Source organism: Aquila chrysaetos, chromosome 1, assembly GCF_900496995.4.
Source record: "Aquila chrysaetos chrysaetos chromosome 1, bAquChr1.4, whole genome shotgun sequence".
NCBI classification, from domain to species: domain Eukaryota; kingdom Metazoa; phylum Chordata; class Aves; order Accipitriformes; family Accipitridae; genus Aquila; species Aquila chrysaetos.
Genome location: NC_044004.1, coordinates 31,239,491 through 31,263,238, shown reverse-complemented (window position 1 = coordinate 31,263,238; position 23,748 = coordinate 31,239,491). Strand labels below are relative to the sequence as shown.

General features: G+C 36.7%; 1 protein-coding gene across 17 annotated transcripts in view; it reads left to right on the top strand.

The window, feature by feature from the left end:
- The window catches only part of CLOCK (clock circadian regulator), a 67,149-nt gene that overhangs the window by 3,534 nt on the left and 39,867 nt on the right, over window positions 1–23,748 (top strand). For 5 of the 17 annotated variants that reach the window (XR_003924683.2, XM_030025964.2, XM_030012843.2 and 2 more), the window contains exons 2-4: window positions 7,699–7,797; window positions 11,255–11,342; window positions 16,707–16,765. The gene's annotated coding sequence lies outside the window, so the exon portion shown is untranslated. Of the gene's footprint in view, window positions 1–7,698; window positions 7,802–11,254; window positions 11,343–12,306; window positions 12,411–16,706; window positions 16,766–20,493; window positions 20,513–23,748 lie in introns of those variants that run through there. The other 12 variants (XM_030014554.2, XM_030013674.2, XM_030024241.2 and 9 more) reach the window with 12 other exon arrangements.

Genomic DNA, 23,748 nt, shown 5'->3' with positions numbered 1-23,748 from the left:
ACAGAGGCCAAACCATTCAAGTGTCTCTCTCATCTTCTACTAATACTGAATTACTATTAGTAGTATTGGTATTATTATTTTGAATTTAGTGGTCTTTCAGAATGAGAAGAGGTGTAGGAAGCACACCTTCAGTCATGTAGTAGAGTCTGAAGTGAAAGATTTCAGTGTCACTCTGGCACAAGCAAAGTCGGCTATATCCATTGGGAAGGTATCTCATTCACCTCTGTGGGTGGTCCGCCTGGGGAAAACAACTTACTATTGCAGTTTGTTATTTTGTTAACTCAGTTAATGGGTGTCTGTAATAATTTGAAACCATTCGTTGGACATTCCCCTGTTGATTTGTTGCAAGAGTTAAAGATGTGAAATGCAAAATCACGGAAGAGGAAGGAGACTCACGGTTAATGCAGCTGTGTGCTGCCCTGAAGGATTGAATTCTCAACCCCTACTGCTGCCACAAAATTCCTTTGTAATGCAAAAGCCACTTTAATTTTGGCATACCTCATGCCTGAGTGTTTAATTTTATAGCTCTAATATTCTCTTACCATACTTTTTGTGTATAGTATAAATTCTTAATTATAGCCACTTTCAGAATATATAATCATATATGTAAAAAGTTTCGGTGCTCTGCGGTTGTCATATATTTAGTATTATGTGGAAGCAACAAGGCTTCTCGGATTCGTTCAGCAGTTTAGCGTTGCACACTTTGGACTCTTTCCAATTGTTACATTTTGTCATTAAAATCACTGAATTAGTTTTCTTATTCTGCACTGATGTTCTGAGGAGCATTGCTGAGTATTATAAAATCATCAGTATTAGTATTAATATTTTATTAAATATAGATCCTTAGAAATTAGATATACCCATGACATTCAAGACTGATAAAGACATATTTAGGGAGTGAAGCTTATGAAGCTTACTATGGGCATTCCTCATCTTCATGATAAAAATGTAGCCAAATTAGGCATAAATGTGGGTACTTAAATGCTTTGTCCTTAAAACTATATGTTTAATAATCTCGGAGTATGTGAGAAAGCTTCAGTTTTGAAGCTAATATTATTTTACCCATAATGACAGCCTGGTACCACAAGATAAATGGTGCTAGACTATTATGCTTATGTTAAAACAGAAGAAAACAGTTCCTGGAGTACGGCAGATCCATTTAAAGTGGATTTTTAAAATAAAAATAGGTGGCCTTGTTCTTCTATAGAGGTGCTTTTAGAGTTCCATTAAAAAGGATATTTGCGGGTATCTCCAAGAAGATTTTTGATGTATGTTATTTTGGTATATGATGAGATCCATAAAATAATATAGAGGAGTCAAAACTGTGATTTAAATGGATTTTGGCTGTCTAGCCCCAAGTAAAATTGTAGCCATGTGTTGGCTGAATTTTACAGGTCTCTGGTTTTTCACTAGTAAAGTTTTCCAAACACCTTGAAGTTTTGTTCTCACTCAGATCTTCCATAATCTTGTCACAACTGAGCATTTTGGCATCTAAATCTGTTTACTATTCATAAATTAGGCAATCTGTAAATTAGGTATTCACTTGTCCAAAGGCATGTTCAAACCACACCTCAGGCACACCTATGGGATTGGACTCAGACCAAAACCCTGTGGTGACTCTACCTTTTGTTCAGAAACACAAAGGAGTGAGGAGGAAGAGGTTTTGTTGATGTCTCCTTTAAGAAACCCCAAACAACAAACCAACAAAACCCCAAACCCTAAAAATCCACGTTTCCTTGTGTACAAGATGATTAAAGTCTAATTGTGCCAAAGAGAGATACTAGGCCAGTTATTTTCTTTGGAGAAAGAGGAGGTGAGTACCTGTGTTCTGGCCTGTGTTCCAAAAACTATTTTGTATTTTCTTCCATTTAAAATTTTAAATGCTATTAGGAACTGGAAACCAGGACTCCTCTCTCTCATTTGGGTGCCCTTCTCCTTAGAGAAGCATGCACACTGCTGGTTCTGCTCTGTGCAGCAAATCTTTACTTTTTATGTTTTCTTCCATGTTCTGAAGATTGCCACTGAAATGAGAAGTTATGAGTTGATCCACCTTCCCAGTGCATGTGGAGCCTGCTGAGAGATTACAGTTTGAACCACTCCTGGCAGGATAGAGACTGGCTTTCAGATATCTCTGTTCTGGGTTACTGTGCTGTAACCCTGTGCTGCTGGACAAAATGAGAGCACAGCTTTTTTCTCCTACTGGCACGTTAAAAGAATATATTACTCCTGTTTGGATGGGAAAAGCTTAGCTATGTACATCAAGGACAGGGACCAGGATCATGAGTACTAACCTTACCTGTGTCCTAGGCCTTCAGAAATAGGTGAAGGCGAAGGCATAATATTGTGTTCACTGGTTACCTTTATGGTTCGCATCTCTGCTAACTTTTTCAAAAGTCTTGCTGGGCGATGCAATTCTCCCTGGCTTTGGTACTTTAGAATTGTGGATCCTGTTGTATGAAATCCCCTTTTTGTGTCCTGCTGATGATATCTTTTAGTGAAGACTGTACTTTAGGATAGTATTGCCTATTACAGCCAGAGCAGACAGCAGAACTCAATTACTAACTCATCACGTGGTAGTGGTGTTGCTGGGGGACACTTAGAAGAGGAGTACCTGGGAATGGGCCGATCATCCAACATGTTGTCTGAATTTTAGGTGCTTTGTAGTAGGGTATAGTATTGCTAACAACATCATCTACAGGAGTTTTTATTTAGCTTGCAGCTCCACAAGTTTGTGAGAATATCTCAATTGCTTGCAGAAGGATGATCTCAGATCCCATAAGCATCTCATTATCTGCTGAACTGGTAGATATCTAGAAAGTTGCAGCATTTGCTTTTAAATACCATCAGGGCAAGTGTTTGTGACATAGAGGAGGCAGGCACTGTAACAAGTGGCTCTTGTAGGAGGGAGGAAAGTTAATGTGTGAATTTCCTAACGTGTACATTAGGAATCTTGAGGAAATATATATTTTTACATATTAAATTATGATCTTAGAGAATGAGATACTAAGCTGCCTAATAGAAAAAGGATACTTCAAAATAAATTGTATTAATATGGCTAATTTCATATTTCCAATTCTGAGAAAGCTGCTGCTGTTGTAAATAAAACAAAAGGTAAGTTGCCATTTTTACATTTGACTAAAGTTTTTAATGACATACTAAATATTAGTTTCTGGCATTTAAGAGCATTTGATGTGTTTGGTGGCTATTTCATTGCATGTTTAATGTAATGTCAAAGACTGGCTTTTGCCTTTTCAGTTGTGGCTATTACTGACATGCAGCCTGACAGAATAATATTCCATCAGTTTGGTGGCTGATGGCGAGAAGGTGGTTGTGAATTTGCAGAAGGTAGACTCCTGCTGATGTAGTAAGGTAGAAGGTTTGTAGTATTTCTGATGAATCTTGTTAGAGAAAACCAAAGGTTTGGATTTTCATCAATCATCCAAAAGCTTCAAGATATATTAGGGGAAAAACTGTCTTGTTACACAGAGTAACTTTCCCAGTCCTTAGTCCCCTAAAGGTATATTTGAAACCTAAATGTGAAGTTGTAAAAAGTGAGAGAAATTGAAAAATGTTTCACCAAAATCTGCTTATTTCCCATGGCCCAATAAACAACCAAGAAATTTTCTCCATTAAAAACTGTAGGGAGTTGCCTTTTTTTAAAGCCTGATTTCCTAGGAAAACGTGATTTATGCTTTTTCCTTGTTTTCTCTCATTCTTTCCTTACACATTTGCCAATAGTTTTTGAAATCATTGACCGATTACAGCCATGTTTGTAGGAGGGATAGAAATCTCAAAGACTGTAATGTTCCTAAAGGTTTTGGGAAAATAGGCAAACTGGGTAGAGGGAAACATGTGTCACTACCCTCTCTTGAGAGAGAGATAATGCAATGCGAGTTTGGCACTGACCTGTTTTTTTCAGCATGCTCTGGGCCTGTGTTGGATAGGAGAACAGGAGATGGTTGTATGTGCCAATGGGGCTTGATGGGGCGGTCAGAACGTTGGGCTGTTTTGGAAAGGGATGGGGACTGAGAATATGGGGACTGGTGTGTCAGAGGGACAACGGGAGGGGAAGCCGGCTTCTCATGGTGGGGGAGAGGAGAATAGAGCTATCAGAACTGTGCTTTACTGCCCGGTGAAGAACTCAGTGATAAGCTGGTAAAATATATTTTGACCATTAACCAGGGAATTATTGTCCTGATGAGAATTAGTTGATGCTATGTTTCACTGACTGCAGGGTTGCCTGACCCTTAGTTTGGTTTAGTATGTAAAATAAATCCTTCTGAAAGTAAAAAGAGGAGCTTTAAGCTGTGATTAAATTCATATTTTCCCATTGTTTCAGGCAAAAAAATGTTTTTTTGGTGTATTTCTTTGAAAAGACTAGAACTTAGACCTTGCTTTCAGTAGTAAAGAGGAAAAGAAAGTGTAACTTGAGCTTAAGAAATAGGACTTTTCCATTTAAAGGCCATAGAGAGTAAGTGCTTTTAATAGTGTAGAGATAAAACTGAAAGGGTGCCATCCAAAGATTTCTGTTTATACCAGTTACTGAATGAAATATGTCCATTAATAGCCAAAGAATAAGATTTTTCTCTCAGCATAAGAACAAAAGATAGTACCTCCCAAATGGGATTTGTTGTAAGCCCACTCCCCCGTCTTGTAACATGGACTTATTAATTGAAAAGCAGAAGGAGCTGGACTTCTGTCTAGAATGACACTTCTCTGGTTCTTTCCTGTGTTGCCTATATTTGCATTACCTGTTAACTATTATAAAGAGCAGACTGAAATTTACCTCATTACGTTCAACTTGTAAGATTTTTATCAAGTCTCAGTGGAGAATTGTAGTGTGTCCTGCTGATAGGTTTAGAGAAACTTCTCATAGACTTAGTAATGGTGAAAGTGAAGAAAACATTATTAGCTTGCTACTTTACTTTCTACAGAATTCCGTGCTCAATAATGTCAAATATACTTTTCAAGCCTTCAGTAACCGAGATAATATTCACAAATTTTATAGTATTCACAAATCTTAATTCATTAATTTCAAGTATTAAAATACTTCAGTTTTAAAATATCATAACGGACTGCAAAACAGTTAGGTGACTTTGACTTGTGCTTATTTTAAGGTAGTTTTCATAGCAACAACAAATATTCTAAAGGAAACCGGATTTTCCTCTGACTGTGAGTAGAAAAGCAAGTAGCAGCATGAATCACAGCTTCCAAGAACTGTATGGATAGGAATGCAGATTCTTTCTCACACACAGACACACGCACACTTTCCTTGCTGTCAATTTTAATGTAGTAATGTGATTTAATAAAGTTTTTCTTGCCATCCACAGCAGCAACATTCATTATATGTTAATCAAGCTACTGCTGGCAGTTGCATGGTTGAGGATGAAACTAGAGTTTGGAACTAGTATGGTAGTTCCAATGATAACTCCCTAACATCTCAGCAATTTTTGCTTAAAATATGTTTTCTGAAAATGTTTTTGTTGTTAAAATACTGTACATCAGTTTTTTCCAACTCAGAAGCATTAGTTAAACATTTTGTGCTGCACTAAAGCTTTGCATGATGTTTTATAGATAATAAGATATAGTTCCAGCCTTGAAGAGTTTGTGATCTGAATTTCATTGACGTAGAAGGTGAGGAGAATGACCTCAGAAAGGGGGTCAAGGATTCAAATGAATAAGTGAGTCATAGTGAGTGAATTAAACAAGTTGGTGTTTCTAAGAACAGAATAAGGTAGATCAGCAAGGAGGAAGATGAGCATACAGAAGCAAAAGACAGCATAAAGCAAGTCCAAATAGTATAGGGATTTGAAGGAAAAGAGGGAAAATGTGTTATTTTGCAGGATCTGGAAAGCATAGTAAATTCAGAAGGGTAGTTTGAATCAGGACGAAGAGTAACAAGAAGGTGTTAGGAAATGGAGCAGGAAAAAGATGTGTAGAAACTTATAAATTATGTTGATGGGTTTGGCTTTTATGAAGAACAAAAGATGAGATGGGAAAAAGACTTGAGAACGTGCTGGTTTGATCGGTTTGGCAGGAAAGTCAGGACACAAATTCTAGTACTAAGGGTTTTTTTAACCCCTTAAGAAATTCAGCTGTCAATTTAATTTGCTTTTAAAGTGAGTGGCAAAACACCAGGCCACTGTGCCTGAAAATTCAATCTCAGGCATTCATGTTGCTCTGTCAGTACTTCCTATTACACCTGGTTTTTGTATAAGCTGGAGGACTTCTTACGAGTTTCAGTGCAACTGATGTGGGGCTGTAGAAGCTTCTAACATCAAAGGTAATTGAGGCACTACCACTTCATCCAAGTCAAATGGATCACAAACTTTTTTTCATTAAAATAACTTAAATTGCTTTTCAAAATTATTTTAGTTAAACTGGTACTACCTTTATATGGACAATTAAATTTATAGTTTATTTATATTGAGTTGTGTTAATCTTTGTATTGTTGGCATAAGAAATGAAAAATAATATCCCATAAACTTGTATAGATTTTTTAAAAAAATGGCACCTAGACACTTTTCCTGCCCCATAGAGTATAGTTTGTCATTTCTTATCTATATACTGGTATTTGACTAAAAATGTTGATTTCTAACATTAGAATATTTCATTTTACTCTATGGAAAAGTAGATAAGTAGGTGATAATGGTCTACCTTTCTTATCCCATTAGGCTTTCCAGTAGGCCTCCTTCAAACATTGGCGTTCTTCTTCCCCAGCTTGACAGCTGCTTCTTTCTATGTTGTATGTACTGGGGGACAAAGTGTTAAAGAACAGGGATTTTGAAGTTCCTGTTTTTTTGTTATCCTATGTCAAAGGAAATCTGCCTGTCCTTGCATAGGATGGAAGGAAATAGTTTTATGTATACCTTAAAGGATCTACTTTGTCACATGGGATTACTGAATAGAAAGTATCAATAGTGATCACTAGCAGTGGTTTTCCCAGCAGGATTGTCAGCAGTGAGATTATATTACCAAATTGGTGCATGAGTATTTAAAACACAGCACTGTATGTAGCAATATAGAATTTGTGATCTGTAGTAGACGGGGAGGTATTTGTGGAGTAAGTAGCATGTTTGTGTATAGAAATCTCTATTGTATAGTTAGCTTCTGCTCCATACAGTTTACTGAAATTAGTTTTTCATTAGTGAGGGGAAGATGTTTGAGTCTTTCTTATGCTGTTGTGTGCCATGTTTTCTGAGAGTTTTAAACTGTGTTCTGAGGTAGATCGCATGTCCTGTTTGAACCATAGTACACACACAGTTAAGATTGTATTGATATATTTTCTTTCCAGAAATTTGCCTCATGTATTGTTGATGTTCTACAAGGTCATAATATAGCCCAAAGCAGTTGTAATATAATAATTGTAATATTAATGTTTCGTTAGGCAGTGTTAGAACTGTAACTTTAATGTTACCATTAGGCTGTTGCATTTGTCTCACAGATTTGGGTTTCAGGCAGTGCCAGAGCTACGTAAAAGGTGGTATGCATTTTTGAAGTACTCCTTTGTGTGTATTTACTTCATTATGTTGAATAGAGGAGTTGGAAAGTGAAACTGTGGACAGTTTAGGGATGGAAATAAAGTGACTGAAATGGCAGGGGAGAAAACAGAGCAGCAATCAAGGGCTCACCTCTAAAAGTTGTTTTGAATGGATTCATCTTTATAGAACTGTGGGGTTTTTTGTTGTTGTTTTTCAGAAGACTGTGCCAAAGACTTTTGCTCAGATGACATCACATTTGGACTACTAATGCCATCTACCCACTTGACACGGCACAATGAATTTCTAGGTAATTTAAGTAAGTACGTAGATTTTACTGCTACTAAAACAGTAATGCTTTAACCAGAAGCATCTCTTTTTCAACCTCAGGCAAGGTAGACATTCCACTTCAATCTGAGATTGAAATTAATGTTGGGTGGGGGCAAGAATAAACTTCAAATAAACTTTTAATAAGCTTTCATCCTGTACACTGGAGCATGGAATGAAACAATTGAACTAACTGTACCTGAGCTGCCTTGGAAACTAGAAGGAAAAAAAAAACAGCCTCATGATGGCACTGTCCCCAGCAATGAAGTCTGCTAATGTGGCCCTGTGGTTTCTGGAGACTGAATTAATATCTCTCCCAGTGATGTGTTACAGTGAACGAGCATATGTGTTGCCGTGCTCACAGCTTTTTTGAGTGTGGTTTTTGGTTTTTTTTTTTAGGTGCTCTTGTTAAAGTGGACATGGGCTTAATACCCTATTAATGTAAGAATATATAGAAAGCAAAAGAATGCAGCTTTAATAGGTTCAAGTAGCAATATCTCTGTTCACATGTCATCTCATTTGCGAAAGGGTTGCATTTCCCTGATTGAACAGTATGTACTATCCAGCTGAAGATGGGCTAGGAGGTACAGATTTTCATCTTTGCAAGATTTGTCTTATCTTGCAGCAAGGTTACCGATTGCTTTGTACATCTGTGGTCATGCAAAGAGAAACACATGACAGACAGGGTAGTTTGTTTAAGGTTCATCTTATGAGTGACAAAGGGATTTTGATTTGATGTATCATGAGGATCACGGCCATGGCCCCCTGTAGCCTCCATGTATGTGCTTATATGCTTTTTCATTGTGAGTAGATAATACTGTTAAACTTTCAGATGTTCCATTGTTTTTTTTGACTGGGTCAAAAAAACCCAAGAAACAGATCTATTTAGGTAGATCAGACATTGTGCCAATCTTGCTGAAACTGGATTATTTTGTCTTGCTGGCAGAAAGCCTTCCTATAGTCCTAATGGCTTATCATGCATTGGAGATGTTTGGTTGTGCATGAAGCTTGATCATTAATGGAGTTACAGATAGCAGTGCTTGTAGTTAGTGATGCTTGACGCTTTCTATTCTAAGACCCTGGTTTTAGTTGCTTATAATTTGGCAAGACTTGAATCATTGAGCAGTAATTCTTTGCATTATATATCTGCTTCAGCTAAAACTTTACCAAAAGTCAGCTTGTGCCTGAGAATGAGATGAGGGTGAGGAATGTACCGTTTTCTTGATTCAAAATGCACTGAAGATCTTACCACTGGAAAGATAAAGCATCTGCATATGTTAGAGCAAGCACTCAAGGTTTTAGGAGAAAACTTAAACTGTTATGCTGCAGTATCAGGCTTTTTTTTTTTTTTTTTTTTTTTTTGTGCCATCCCAAACTCTTACATTAGGCGGCATGATAGATTTCTGAAAATACGATTTGTACCAGTTCAATGATTTGCCTAAATCCATTTCATCTGTCCAAATCAGATGAGGTAGATATATTCCAAATCCTTTTAGTCATAACCAGACAGAGCTACTGAGCATGTTCTAGCTGGACTGTGAGAGGTAAACAGGCCTAATCTCCTCCACTCCATTGTAATGTTGGGTACAAACACTGAGTAAGGAGACTTTCTTCTGCACTCCTTGTGCTTTTCCTTAACTGCATTCCGCATCTACTTTTGATGCTGTCCTTCAAGTGCTGCTTCAGTAGTATATTCCCATAACTGTTGTGCATTTTTGTTTCAACTTTTCTATATTCTCTGATTTTCTTTATTGCTGCTCTTGTGTTCAGAACAGATCATAATAAAATAGATTGTTTTGAACAATGCATACTGTGTGTGGTTAAAAGTTACAAAAAAACTTCTTTTTGAGCATCCTGGAAACTTAAGTGTGCTGTGCATCTTTGCTGTTGCTTTTAAAGTAACCTTTTTAGACCATGAGGACCTGCTTTGTTTTATTAAGAATTTGTGTTTTCCGGGGCATACTTCAACTTCATTTACTGCTTGTCTCTCCATGGGCTGTTTTCCTTCACCTTTACATTTTCATTAGTCCTTTTACTTGTGTTTCTTCCTCAGCTTTTTTTTAACTTGTGCTGAAAATCCTCAGTTTAAAACTGTTCTTAAGTTACAGAACTTTTGTATTTACTTATATAAAAACATCTTCTTAATGTTTTTCATAGAAGTATGAAAAGCAGATAACTAAATAGAGAGAAAATACTTTTGACACTAATTTGTGGAAATAGAAGAGAGATTTGAAAATTGTATTCTTTCTCACTGATTTGTGTGCATGTGTGAGTGCTTGCAGTAGTGCCTCTGTGCCTCTCTGGAAACGTGCCCATGTCACTACTTGTGCAAAAACATGTTTACTCAGGAGAACAGTGAAATCAAACCACTCATTCGGATTTGTTCTTATACACCTGCTGTAGAAGTGCAATGAATAAGGAGTAGCAGCAGCACAATCAGAGCCCATCCACAAGGAATGGGAAATACAGTATCATATGGCAGTTAGTTATCTTGGCCATAATTATTGGGGCTGCTCTGCCTATCACAGTAAAGAAAAATTGCAACTCATTAAATCAAGATTTGTTTAATAGGGTATAGAAAGCTAATGATCTGTAAATGGTCTCTTGGTTCCTAACTGAGATTTAAGGGAAAAAAGAGATTGTTTCTGAGCAAGCTAAGAGATTATCCTAGGTTTTATATTTGGATCAGAGGAGCTGACTTAATGAAATAAAGTAGTGGAGTTGCTGACCAAAGCAAAGGTATGCCCTGGGCCAGGCAGAGAGGAGGGAGAGGTGCTATGTGGGTGAAGTCACCACCCTGTTTATCTAAAGATTCAAATTATGAAACAGATCAAGATAGACTTACAAGACAGGCTGGAGACTTCTAGTTCCACTTTGTTTTGCTGAAACTAGAATTTATAGTGTGGAGGATGATCTTAACGTTTCCACCCCTCCCTTTTGCTTATTACAGGATGGCACTGAACTTCGTTTTCAAATATTTTGGGGTTTTTGTGTTGAAGTGACCCAAGAACATCTAGTGTTCATGAGTTACAGAAAGATAGAATCCGTGTTCAGTATAGGAGTAAACGGAACGATTTATTGCTTCTTAGATTTTTATGGATTAAAAATGTAGCATTGAATTCATATTAAAATTCTGTGATTGCTTAATAAGGTTTAAAAAATCAATGGAATAAGTTGTATTTAATGTTGAGGAAAACTTCTGCTGATTTTTTTGTTATTAAAACCAGAATTACTTACAGACTCTGGGTTTTGCTTTGAAGCCCAGGTCCACACAGAAGGAAGCTTCTGAAATGAAAAGGATTGTCATTATACTTAAAATTTTCAACTTATGTACATGTGAAAGTTTGTATAATGTTGTTTTGTGGTTTGTGTTTTTTTTTTCTTAAAAGACAATTTTTCTTTAGTAATTGCTTTAAAGAGATCTTATTTTCTTTTCATCTAAATTTTAGCAAATGCAGAGTGAAGCCAATTCTTTCATTTGCAAAAATCTTCTGGAAAATTACTTGGATGTTGTATATTGAATGTCAGTGAGACTAGGTGAGTCTGAATATTTTGATTATTCTAAGCAACTAATGAGTTAATCGTGTGTGACAAAATCCTGTTTATAACTTACAATGCTAAGAGAAACTCTGGCATTTAACCTAAAATCTAGAAGATTAAATTATTATATAAACAGATGACATCGCTTAGAAGGGAAAAAAAAAGGCAAAGATTAAGCAATATATTCCTGGCTTTACTCCTAAGGTAAAAAGCTGTGTGTACGCCCAGATATGTTTTTATCTAGTGTTTCTGCAATGAAGTTCTTCCACAACATAAGTTGCTTGATTAGTTTCCCTTAGTATTTCTGTATTTGGTGTTCCTGTGGCTGTTCTCTGAGGTGATGTTTAGAACCAGGCTAATTTCAGTGTTACAGTAGACTAATATTCCTGTGTCACTAATCTGATTTTTCTCAATTCATGTAGTTGCATAGCACTGGATTTGGAGATCAATTTGAATGATTAAAGCAAACACATGTTCACCTTTAGCCCTTTTCAATTTTGTTTGAGTTAGGGCGAGTTAAATCACAGTGGTAGTGCTTACATGCCTGTCTGTCTACACCATCTGAATTTCCAAATGAAAACCAACCTTGACAGTTCTGTCTGAAAGTTCACAGATGCCAGAATCTTTAGTTTACTCTTGCTGTATATAATAGCACAGGTAATAGGAGGAAATAAATAAATGAGAGAAAAATCTGAAAGAAATAAGGGGGAAACAAGAAAAGAAGTAAAATATTTAAAGGGGAAAAAAGACATAAAAGATGGAGTGAAGAAATGAAGAAAAGAGAAATGAAGCCAGGGTGACAGGGGTATCCAGTTTTATGTCTTCTGCTGAATTCTAGAATAGGGGAAATAAATTCTTTATGTGGTAGCCAGTGGATTGCTATGTACCATGATCTCTTTCTTTCTTTTTTTTCCCTTTTCCCTTTTCCCTTTTTTTTCTTTTTTTCTTTTTTTGTGGTGAGGAGTTACGAAGAAAAGCTTACAGAATTGTTCTAGAGTCTTTCAGTGCCCTCAAGTATTCTGTTTTGTGAGATGACACCTGCTTTGGTTAGTCTCGTTTGGAAAGGTAGGATATAATTCGAGTGCATGCATTACCATTTTGATTTGGATCATTAATGCTGTTTTGGAGAAAATCTTTCAATTATCTCCCCTTACCATGTACTTGCTCAGGGTGTTCGAACTACATTCCTTTTCCAGAAAACTAGTTTGTAAGTTCTGCTGCAGGTGCAAAGTGCTCTTCTGTCACTACTGGGGACATACAGGTCTGAATCAATTATTAAATCCCTGGAAAACTTTGAATGGCCCGTGTGACGGTGATGTTTGCTTCTGGAGAGTAGATGAAGTCTAATCCAAAATAAACCCTCTTGAACAGCTAGCATAAGAGTGTCAGCACCAGCTGCTTTGATCTACTGATCCATTTCTACTGTTCCAGATTACTTGCTAATGGAGACATAGCCAAAATTGTTCACTTCAGTTATAGGTCAGTGGATGAGGGCAACGAACATCTGTGATATGTATCTATTTTACAAATCAAGTTATATGTTTCAGTGCTAATATTTACAACTTTCAAAGTGCCATGAATGTTCTTTGCAACTTTTGTTGATACCAACTGTCAAGGAAACAAATAAATACTACAAGTGACAGTGAATCAAATGACTAAATCATAACTACCTTTTGAAATTTTTATCATTTAGTTTGCTTTTCTTTCCTGCTTATATTCTTAAATTGTTAAAAATAGGAGTCTTCTGATTTCTTTCATTTCATGATTTTCATGTAGAATTCTAAAATTTGTATACTTCCCACCCCAAGTGTTTTGCTTGGGCTGCTTATCTGCATTGAAAAAAACCCCAAGTCCAGTGTTTTATTGCAGTCATTAAGTAGGAGCAAGAAAAAAAATGAAAAAGAGATGGTCTTCACAGGTGTTTGCAGTTATTACCATCTTTCTGTGCATTAGGCTGTCATGAATCCAGACAGACTTATTTTTTCCCTGGACTAAATTCCTCAATTTGAGATTGTAGATGGCAGTTGTTAATGTTTTGAAAATTTAAGTAATATTTAGTTGCCAATGTTAAATCATTTCATCTTGAAGTAAAAGTTATAAGAGTTCTCCCCATCTGCCGCATGGAATTTTAAGTTCAGAGATTCCCAATAATTTTTCACACTTACTGCTGGTGTAATATCCCACATGTCTAAGCCAATGATTAGGACTAAACTCAGTTACATTTCTTATTTATTACATCTTTGCAGAATCTAGGCCTTAGCTTTCAGCACTTCAGAAGATTTCCAAGATTCAAGTAAGATTTCTCTTGATAGGGACATTTAAAACAAATATATAAGGCTGTAGCAGCACAAGTATCAGCAGCATTTTGGATAACTTTTTTTTTTTTTATTGAAGCCAGTGATTTTTTTCAAACCACATTATTTGCAGTGTTATTTAAGTTGTTTTTATTCAGTTTATTCCCTCATGTTGTAACTAGCATAAACATATTATAAAAATTAGCATATTTTATTCTCCTAGGCTTAAGCATCTCTCCATTGAATTTGTATAATCCTTTCTAAAAGAGCAATTATTACTGACACGTGTATGTAGCACTTTAGCCCAAGGAAGTTGTTGAGTCACCATCCCTGGAGGTATTTAAAAGACATGTAGATGTGGTGCTTAGGGACATGGTTTAGTGGTGGACTTGGCAGTGTTAGGTTAACGGTTGGACTTGATGATGTTACAGGTCTTTTCCAACCTAAATGATTCTATTCTATTCTAAAAAACCAATGCATTAAGTAAAAATCAAAATTTAGTACTTAGCTGCTTCATATAGCAGCTTCTGGAGACAGCCTCATTGAGGCAGGTTCAAGCCTCAATTTAAAATGAAGAAAAATGTTGAGAGTCAAAACGTGAGAATTGTAAGCCAGCAAGTTATGACGAGTCCTCATTATTTTAAGTAATCTTGTCTTAGGCATATTGCACTGTTATGTTGAAGTGTATATTTCATCTGCACTGTATTTGCATGTTTGTTAATGTGTTAGGCATAACTAAACTGTTCCAAGCCTTAATGTATGCTTAAATACAATAGAGCTGTTTTCATTAGCCTGTTAGCATGTGGCCTCAACATATAAATTATATTCGTTTCAGGATTTCCTGTGAATATTGATAGCTTTTGGAATCCCATTCCTTGATACCAGTGTTAAATAGGCTACTAGCAAGATCCTAGGTCATTGAAACCATATTCGCAATGTTCTGAGCAGAAGAGAATTGCCACTGAAAATAAAACATGGTTATAGTTTTACTTTTTGATAACTGATATATTAATTGAAAAATTGAATAGCTATAATGCCTTTATAAATACTTTCTTAGTGTTACTTTTCAGGACTTAAGTGCTGGATAACCTAAGTCAGGTTCTGTTAATAAAGTGGGGTAAGAGCTTATAAGAGGGTGGATTACCACATTTGCTTTGATTTAAAATATTAATTGTAAAATACATCTAGTGCAACTTGATTTTTAACTAGGTCCTACTTGCTAGTTAAGATGGCAGTCTTTTAAGCAGTGCTAATTTTAGCATCTTCAGTAATGACCTGGAAGGGAAGGTTGTAAATATTTCTAAATAAAATATGGTGATACTAATCTGGGAGGTGTTGAGAACTTGAGAGTGCAGAGAAGGCTTTGAGGGGCAAGCAGTAAGCATACCGAGACGTGTTTTGGTAGATAGAAATAGTGTGGTCTGATCATTTTGTGAAAGAAAAGCTTGAGAAGTGGTAAAAGAGAAAAAGAAAAAAAGCAGAGGAAAAGAGTTTAAAGTCATGCAAATGTAGTGAGTACGGTCCCAAGTAGTTGATAAGATTTTGCATTGAGTATTGTAGATGGTAAAAAGGAGTAATAGTTCTCACATAAATAACTCTGAGGACTCATTTGAAACTTTTTAAAGTTTATGTGGAAGTATCAGGACAGAATCTGAATTTCCAAAAATACAAAAAGGAGCTGAATTTGTGACCTTTTCCCCCAAAACCTAATCTTGAAAATTCTTACCTCAAATATGGTAGCAGCAAAGCTTAAAAAAAGCTTGGCTTAGAAGTTCCTCAGTTATATTATGTTTTATGTCTTTCAGTCAATAACGTGATCTTAAAATATTTTTTGAAGAGCTGGAGGGGATGGGAAATAATTGACAGAATTTTTGCTATGAGTGTTGAATTGTTGAATTAGTCTGCAAGGTCCTGAAAGACTTCATTAAAAAAATTCCCAATGCTTGAAGAGTAATATTGTCATCATAATTAATCAACTTAATTTACAATTAAATTGACTGGGCCCAACATTTTGAAGATCATACTGATCTATGGGAACAAGGAATTTTTTGGTGGTCTTTCGCTGCTTCTCTGGTGACCCTCAGAAGGTGAATTAAGTAGGTTTTCTGGACTTGCTTAGTCAGCACAAACTTTGAAAGTTTCTGCTCATGTCAGTAGCAAGCCACAAAGGAGGATTGCATGCTGCTGCTGCTGCTCAGGACAATGAAGAAAGAATTTGAGCAAATTTGATATCTATATAAATTGATCATGTTTTAGAAACACAGAATGCTAAAAAAACAGCTGGTTAAATGTTACAGTGCTACTTCAAACTATAATTTTCCTTTGAACAGTGTTTACTGAACATTCAGAAATTCTGTTCTGTTCAGTGCTCTAATATTTGAATACTTAAGTAAAGATGTTCTTCCTTTTTTATTTCCATATATATGAGAATATATATGCAGAATGATTACAGTAAAATTACATTAAATTTAGAGTTGACTTTGTATGCTTTTTTCTATTGCTGCATTGCTGTTTCTGCTTAGTTCATGCAGTACTATTCCTTTTGTTAAAATAATGCACCACCTTTCTTGCCTGAGCAAGTCCAATTATTGACTAAATGTTGGCTGATGTTCCATTTCCTTTTGATTCTTGCTTATAGCAGGGTGGTGAAAGGATACCTAACACCTATCCCCAAAGTGGTTACAAAGTCTTTTGCAAAGTTTCCAGGGACAAGAAAAGTAAAGTTTTTCTGCCTTGGTTTTGTCCATTTTTTAGCCAAGAGAACAGTTAAAATGTTTTCTCTCTGTACCAATTGCAAAACTTTTTTATTTCGTTTTGGTTTGTTTTTTTTTCCTGTTAAGGCACTTCTTGCCTATGTAATATGAAGGACTTATCCTGTATCTCAGGTTTTGCAATCACTGTAATTCGAGTTGAGGCTGGATTGTTATATTGAAAGTTCTGACAAAAGAGTAACTCTAGTGTTTTGTTTAATGAAATTAAGGAGTAGTGCAATGCAGGGGTTTGGAATTCTGTAACTATAGTATTTATTTTTTTTATTTAACGTATAAACTTGCTCTTTCTATAACAGGTAGTTCTATTGGGGGAAAAACTGAAGGATCCACTGGTAGGCACCAGAATTTTAGAAAAGTAAGTCTTTACTTTTGTTAAATCTTGTTAATCTTATGAATGTAACAGTAAGCATGCTAATACAGAAGTGTATTTTGCCACGTCTTTCTTGAATACACTGAAGTTAGCATCCCCTAGCATTACCCTTGTTTAGTTTTGTTCTAGTTTTCTACTACCTCATTCTTTTTTCTTTTGTTATCACTTTTGGGTCTCCAGGATCATGTGCAGGACTTCTAGGGGAAAGGGGTGGGGGAGGCAGGGAGGAAGAGCTGCTTTTTGGTAATTTTTGATGTGGACTGTGCTTCAGTGTTGGAGCTTAAAATGTTCCTACTCTCTCATTTTATGGAAATGTGAATGTGAAGTCTCACTTCTTTCTTTTTGAATACGCTTTCCAGTGAAGTGCACTGCCTACTCCATTCTTCGGGCAGTCAAACAGTCCACTCCTCACAAAAGCTTTACAGAATAATTTAGCTGTGCATGAGTCACCCGCAGTGGGAAATCTAAGTATCAGAAGCACTTCCACAGCTGCACAAATCGAGGATTGTGCAATCAACTTGGAAAAAAAATTATGCCCATCACTAAATATTTTTAAAGTGTTTTATTTACATGTTTGTATTTCTACATGAGATGGATAATTACGTTTCAGATTAAATATTAGCTTTCTGAAACACCTGTCACTTGTTCTTGGGTGTTGCTGTTAGCAACTGTCCTAATCTTTTTTTATATATGTCCATTTGGTACACTTTTACAATTCTAAGAGTTACAAATAGCTGCTGTTGGTATAAATCATTCTTTCATTAAATTTTCTTAGTTTCATATTATTCATTTAGGTCAATACCCTTGTATAAGTATCTATACTGAGGATCATCTTAAAACAGTCATAGTTCATGCTAATTAACATGTTATATGATAGATAGGTCAGTAACTACTTAACAACATGTTAGGTATGTATATTCCTGTGCTTTACATTTTGCTTGAGCTTCCCATTGACTTTAAGGCTGAGTTCTGGATTTATTTTCATATCCAGAAGCTGATCCATGAGTCCGGACCAGTGTATATGAACAAAACTCATTCTGTCCAGACATTTCACTTGACATGGGTTGCCACATGAGATGCAGCAATGCATGGGAGAGTACAGATGTTTCATTTAAATATGGAGCAGACTTATCAAGTAGTAGCTACAATGCTCATTCTTTTGAGCACAAATTTGAATCTCATTTTTCCTAATTTTGTTCTCTGGTTGTAATTTAACACATGGTGTAGGTCAGCATGAAATGGCATTGTTGCCAAAAGATGTCTAACCTGGTGATTCACTGCTTCCCCTTCCCCTGTGCCAACACAGTTTTTGAGCAGCCATATGGTGAAACAAATGTAGTTGATTTAGCTGAATGAAACAGTATTTGGGTTAGTTTTAGGCTGGGCCACTTTTAGGCTGTGTTGACTGTGTGATCACAGATACTAATGCTAGCAGAAGAGAGGGAATTTAATATAGGTGTGGAAATGAGTGGTCAAAGTAATGATCAAAGGCTAACACTATGAAAACATTTGTCTTGACCAAGGAGTTTGGTAAAAGTGCCTACAAATATAAATTAACTGTTAGGGTGTGAAGTGCCTAGTTATCTGTAGCCATGTAGTTACCTGCATGGTCTATGTATACGTTGGTCTTGCTATCTTACATGTGGTAATTCTTCATCTGCGGACTGATTGAGAGGAAATACTTTAGTCTGTTTCTCCCACATTCTAGGCGAGTACCCTGTCCATGAGTTAGGAATGTCTTTGTCTCCTGTTTAAAAAAAAAAACAAAAACCACCAACAAAAATTGAGTTCATTTCATCGAGTTGCCTGGCATGGCATGCTGTTTTCCCTCTGCCCTTCCACCTGGTTTTAGTGTGCGCATAACTAAGAAGCGGTAAGATGTTTCTGGATGTGCTAGATAATGGTATCTTAAAGGAATAAGTTGTTGATATGAAATAGTTGGTTGTCCCTTAAAAGGTAAGGTGAATTATAAATCAAGCAAGACTGGTTTTAAGACTCATAGCTATATGCTTAAAATTTCTCCTAAATAGACTGTAAAGGCATTGGGTGCAGAAATAACTTGCATAACTTAACTTCTTACTGACCCTCTTGCCCATCTGTTGTCTTGGATTTCTGAAGTTTTTATAACACAATAGTGAGAACAGAATAAGAAATTTTGACTGAAGGTGTTTAGAGATTAGTTAGTACTCTTTATGTAAGAAGTATAAGTGTTCATTTGGATATAAAAGCTAATAAATCTTCATTGGGTAGATTTTTCTGGTCTAGGATAGAATTCTGGAAAGATTCATTTGTGTGAATTTCAAAAACTGCTTTTTAGCTACCTTTCCCACCTTACAACACAAACATGCATACTAAAAGTCTGACAGATAAGGTGCTCACCTAACATGTATGTTCATGTTTTTCTGCAAGATTAATTGTAGTGGATAGCTGAGTGTTGCTGCAATAATGATAATTATAAAGTCTCATTTTCTAAATTTAAACATGAGTTTATATCAACACCAAACAGAAATTTTGTATGCAAGAAGAATTTACTTGGCATTATCTTGCTTTGATTGTGTACTGATTATGTCTGTTGAATTTGATAATTAATTTTTTCCAGGACAGTTTTCAAAAATTAGTTTACTTTCTATATACATTCTTCCCTCTTACTACTGGGGTGGAGGAAAAACAATGTTTAACTCTTTGATCTGTCTCATTTCTTAGTAAATTTTCTTGTATATTTTCCAGTGTAGGAATAAAGTGTTTGATAAATTTTTCCCCTTTGGTTAGATTTATTAGTATTCTTGGTATTATTTATCCTCTGAGGAAAATGATGACAAACCATTTTAGACAAATTGTTGTTTAAACTAACATCTGTACCTGATACAAAACTTTTAAAGTTGCTAATCCTCTGTTTGATAAATGTGCCCATTTGTAATTGGATGAATCATTTCAAAGTGTTGTTAACTCCAGGATAGGTATCTTGGTACCCTATTTTAAAGTTTTTCCTTAAATTTCTGTTAATACTGAGAAATTGTCAAGTGAGCAACTTTTTTTTTTTTTTTCTGGTAACTTTATTCTGTAGAAAATCATTGTTTTGTATGTAGCAGATAAATTTCTGGGATAATTAGTAATATTCTGTGGGAGTTTAAATTTTTGAGCATGTGTGTGTGGTATTTTTTCCCCTTTGAACTTCTGAAAAAAACCCTGTCAATTGCCTACCTCTCAGTTCCATTTAAGAGGCTGAAAGAAGGAAGCTGGGATTTTATTTGTTCATTGTAAAATATAGCAAGTTTAGATGCCTCCTGAGAGAGAACAGCAAACTCTCCAGATTTTACACCATCTACAACACTTTTTCTGCACCATGGTGAGTGTTAATTTAGAATCTGTTCTTGAGCTGGCTGGCAGCAGGTTGTTTCTGCCCAGAATCCCATTAAAGGAAATGGAGATTTACAGAGACATGAAGATTTTCAGTTTTGAATTGTAACACTAACCGGTTAGCTTCTCTTGATTAAAACTCATGTTGTGAAGTACTGTTTTTTTGTTAAGCACCATTTCAGGAGGCAGTAGCTGTGTTTTTCAGCCAGGCTTGATTATGAGCTAAATTGTATTTTAGATGTGCAAACGCAATGCATGCTCTTAAGTCTAACCCATGGTTCACTGTTAGAGATCCAGCAGTGGCAGATGTACTTAAGAGGTTCCTGCTCCTTTTTGTAGAGGGGTACTGTTTCTCAGCTGTGCCAATTTTCAAAGGTGCTTGAAGCCACACAAGATAATAAAGATTGTATTTAAAACTGTGTGATATGTGGGTTATTTTAGACACATTTCACAAATCTGCTTCAGTGTGTGACCAGAGCTAAAGGGGTGCGGGACCTCCAGTGAGAGCCAATGAAGGGTGGCAAGAAGCAGGGTGGAGGCTTATAAAAATGGGTGCAAATGGAATCGTAATGTGTAGCCACAGTCTTTCTCTTGTACAGACTAGTTGCACAGGATTTACAAGCATTATTTCTGCCACACTTACGGCTTTGTTATTGAAGGAAGGGGATCTCCAGTAAGGAACTGTAAATACAAAGGACTGAGAAAATATTTTAAATGAGAATACAGAAGAATAGCAATTGTTTCTGATGGCCAGGTCATTAAACACTGCCGTTCAAATTTAACTTATAAACTTAGTTAGGTTTGTACTATTTTTTGATTATCCTTTGTGATTTTCTGGGACAGGGAGCATGTTCACTGACAAACTCTGAAAATCAGTATTATAATCACTTTCTTTTAATATATTTGTTAATAATTTGAAGGGGGCACATAAACAACACTTCAGATATCTCCAAATGTAGTTAATTTGGATCCTATAAGGCAAAGAAAATACAGGCAGCGTGGAAAGGGATGGATGGGAAAAAAGCCTGGTTAGTGCTTCAGCACCCTACAGCCAAGGACCAGTTATTACAAGCCTGACAACCTGCTGAGTGCTTTCCTGGTCACTCCCAGGGAGCTGGAGGGGCAGGCTGCTCCCAGGGGAGGGCAGCCAGGCTCAGGCAAGAGCTCAGATCACCAGCAAGTTCCTGGTGAGGAGGCAGGTCTGAGGATGAGTTGAGAAGTCAAATCAGCCAGATTAGTGGGGTACGTGGCCAGGCATGGGCCAGGCTTGAATGTAGCCCAGGCGAAGAGACTGAGCTTCTTGCACATACCTTCATTGCAGTCTAAACCAAGATTAGAGAGCTGCACTGTATTGGGGAGGGAGCTGTGGGCCCATCTCTATGGTGAGGAAGGGGAAGGAGATGCAGACTGCAGAGAAGAGTGGAAGAGTGGCAGCTGAACAGCTGGTCAAGCAGAGGTGAGCCCAAATGATCTGGAACAGAGGAGTGGTGGGCAGGGGTGTTTTCTTTAACCATGAGCTAGAGAGATGGAAATTGCAAACTGGATTCAGTCCCAAGTTGGGGAGCAAAGTTCTCTCCCAATGGCAGGACAGTCTAGTACATGAAGAATGCAGGAGAGAATTGCTGTTTCCTCTAATCCTCATCATCCATGTTTCTATGAGGATATTATTTACAGTGACTTTTAGCCAGACTTGTCCAAGCAGCTTGCTTAGGTCCATTGCCTTTGTAGGGAGTAGACAAGGGCACATCTGTGTGACAAACCATTTCTAAAAACTTAACCTCTTTTTACCTCCGTGGTTGCTATGTTGTCTCCTACTTATGGTGACCTGTAGGCTCTTCTAGCTGCTGCTGTTTGTTTGGACTTGTACAAATAGGTCTGTGGGCAAATAGTATGCACTCTTTCAGGTGCCACTAAATCTGTGATATCTCTGACCACTACCACAACAGGCCTCCTACTAGGCAGTTCATCTCTCCTATAGACTGCTTGGACTTATCTTCTTTCCTAAAAGTCCCTCAGGAACAGACTTGAGACTGGATGAGTAACTTTGATAGTGGCAACCCACACCATCTGTCATCTGTCCTACTGCCCTTTCTTCATTATATTGCACACAGATGTGTCCTTGTCTGCTCCCTGCAAAGGTAATGGATCTAAGCAAGCCACTCTGTCAGAGCAGGCTACTTGCGTCCACTCACAAATTTTCCTATTAAAAGCCCATCTGGGATCAAGTTGCGTGGATGTCTGTGCTAGATGCAGCCCTCTCCTACTCTGTTTTCCTGTGAAGCAGGTGAAGATACACACCTGCTGTTATAGCATGTTGATCTACAGAAAATGACATTTCTGGGATGTGTCAGCTCTTCTGCACAAGTACAGACCAAGATTACAGTTGATTTGTTGACATGGTGGAGAGAAGTTTGCAATATATGACTATTCTTAGCTGCTAGAATAACCTTTTCAGCTGCAAAGTTTGGACAGCATTTCTTGAAATTCCCTTCAGCCCTATCTTGTGATGGTTTTGTTTTGATTTTTTTTTTTATTTTGAGGTAGAAAATGAGAGACATATGTCAGTTTTAAAAGCATAGTATTTTAACAGATAGCCCTTGATTAGTGAGAAGGGACCAATCAGTCAATACCCTAATTTGCTTTCTCTTGGTGTGTATACCATTGCAAGCAAAGGAGCAAGTATCTCGAATCCTGGTAGCTTGTTCTATTAGGCCAAACTATATCTGATTAGAGAGCAGGTTATGGTCTAAAGATCTCTTGCTCTCCACAAAAGTCTATGGTTACTAGGGAGGAGGTGAACCAAGCGAATTCTTCCCCTTCTCTTCCCCTCTACCCTACCTCTGAAAAAGGAAAAGCTAAAGAGAAAAATGGTTAGGCTGGAGGTAAACTGATGAAGCAAAGAGTGAAATGGAAAACATGAGTGATAGTGATGCGCTGTTCTGGACATGAGATAATGGATGGATCTCTGCTTGCCCATTATGGTGTAATGTCCCAGTAGAATAAAACCCCAGAAGTTCATAATCCAAGTTACCATAAGCAAATGTTTCTTTGCTCCTAGAAAAGAATATCAGGAAGGTTTATAATTATCCTCAGAATCTGTATAATGAATAGGGCTTTTGGTGCTGTGCTTACGTTGGGAGTCAGGTTCTGGCTCAGCTGTTTGTTCACAGTGTGATTTTTCTGCTCCTTGGCTTGCTTACCCTGGTATGTAACTAGTGTTAGAGCTCTGCTGGGGCATCAGGTGCCGTGGAAGCGCAGACTGGTGTGCTGTGATTTTGATTCTTTAAACAAGATCTTCCCTAAAGCTTATCCTCAGTGATTATAATAACTAGTTTGTTCCCCTGGCAAAATAGGATTATGGCACAGAGATCAGGTTGTATTAAAGAAGTTAATCTATTTCTGTTTGAATAAACTGTAGTGTTGGAAAACTGTATTGTTTCCTATATTTTTCCTGTGGTATTTCCTGGGTGAAATTATTTGTCTTAATAATACATGTCACCTCACATCAATTCTGTCTGAGGACTGTAATCTGTAAAGTCATGAAAATATTACTTATAAAATCAAGACATTTATATAAAAATCTTTTTTACAATATAAGGGCAATAGTGGTT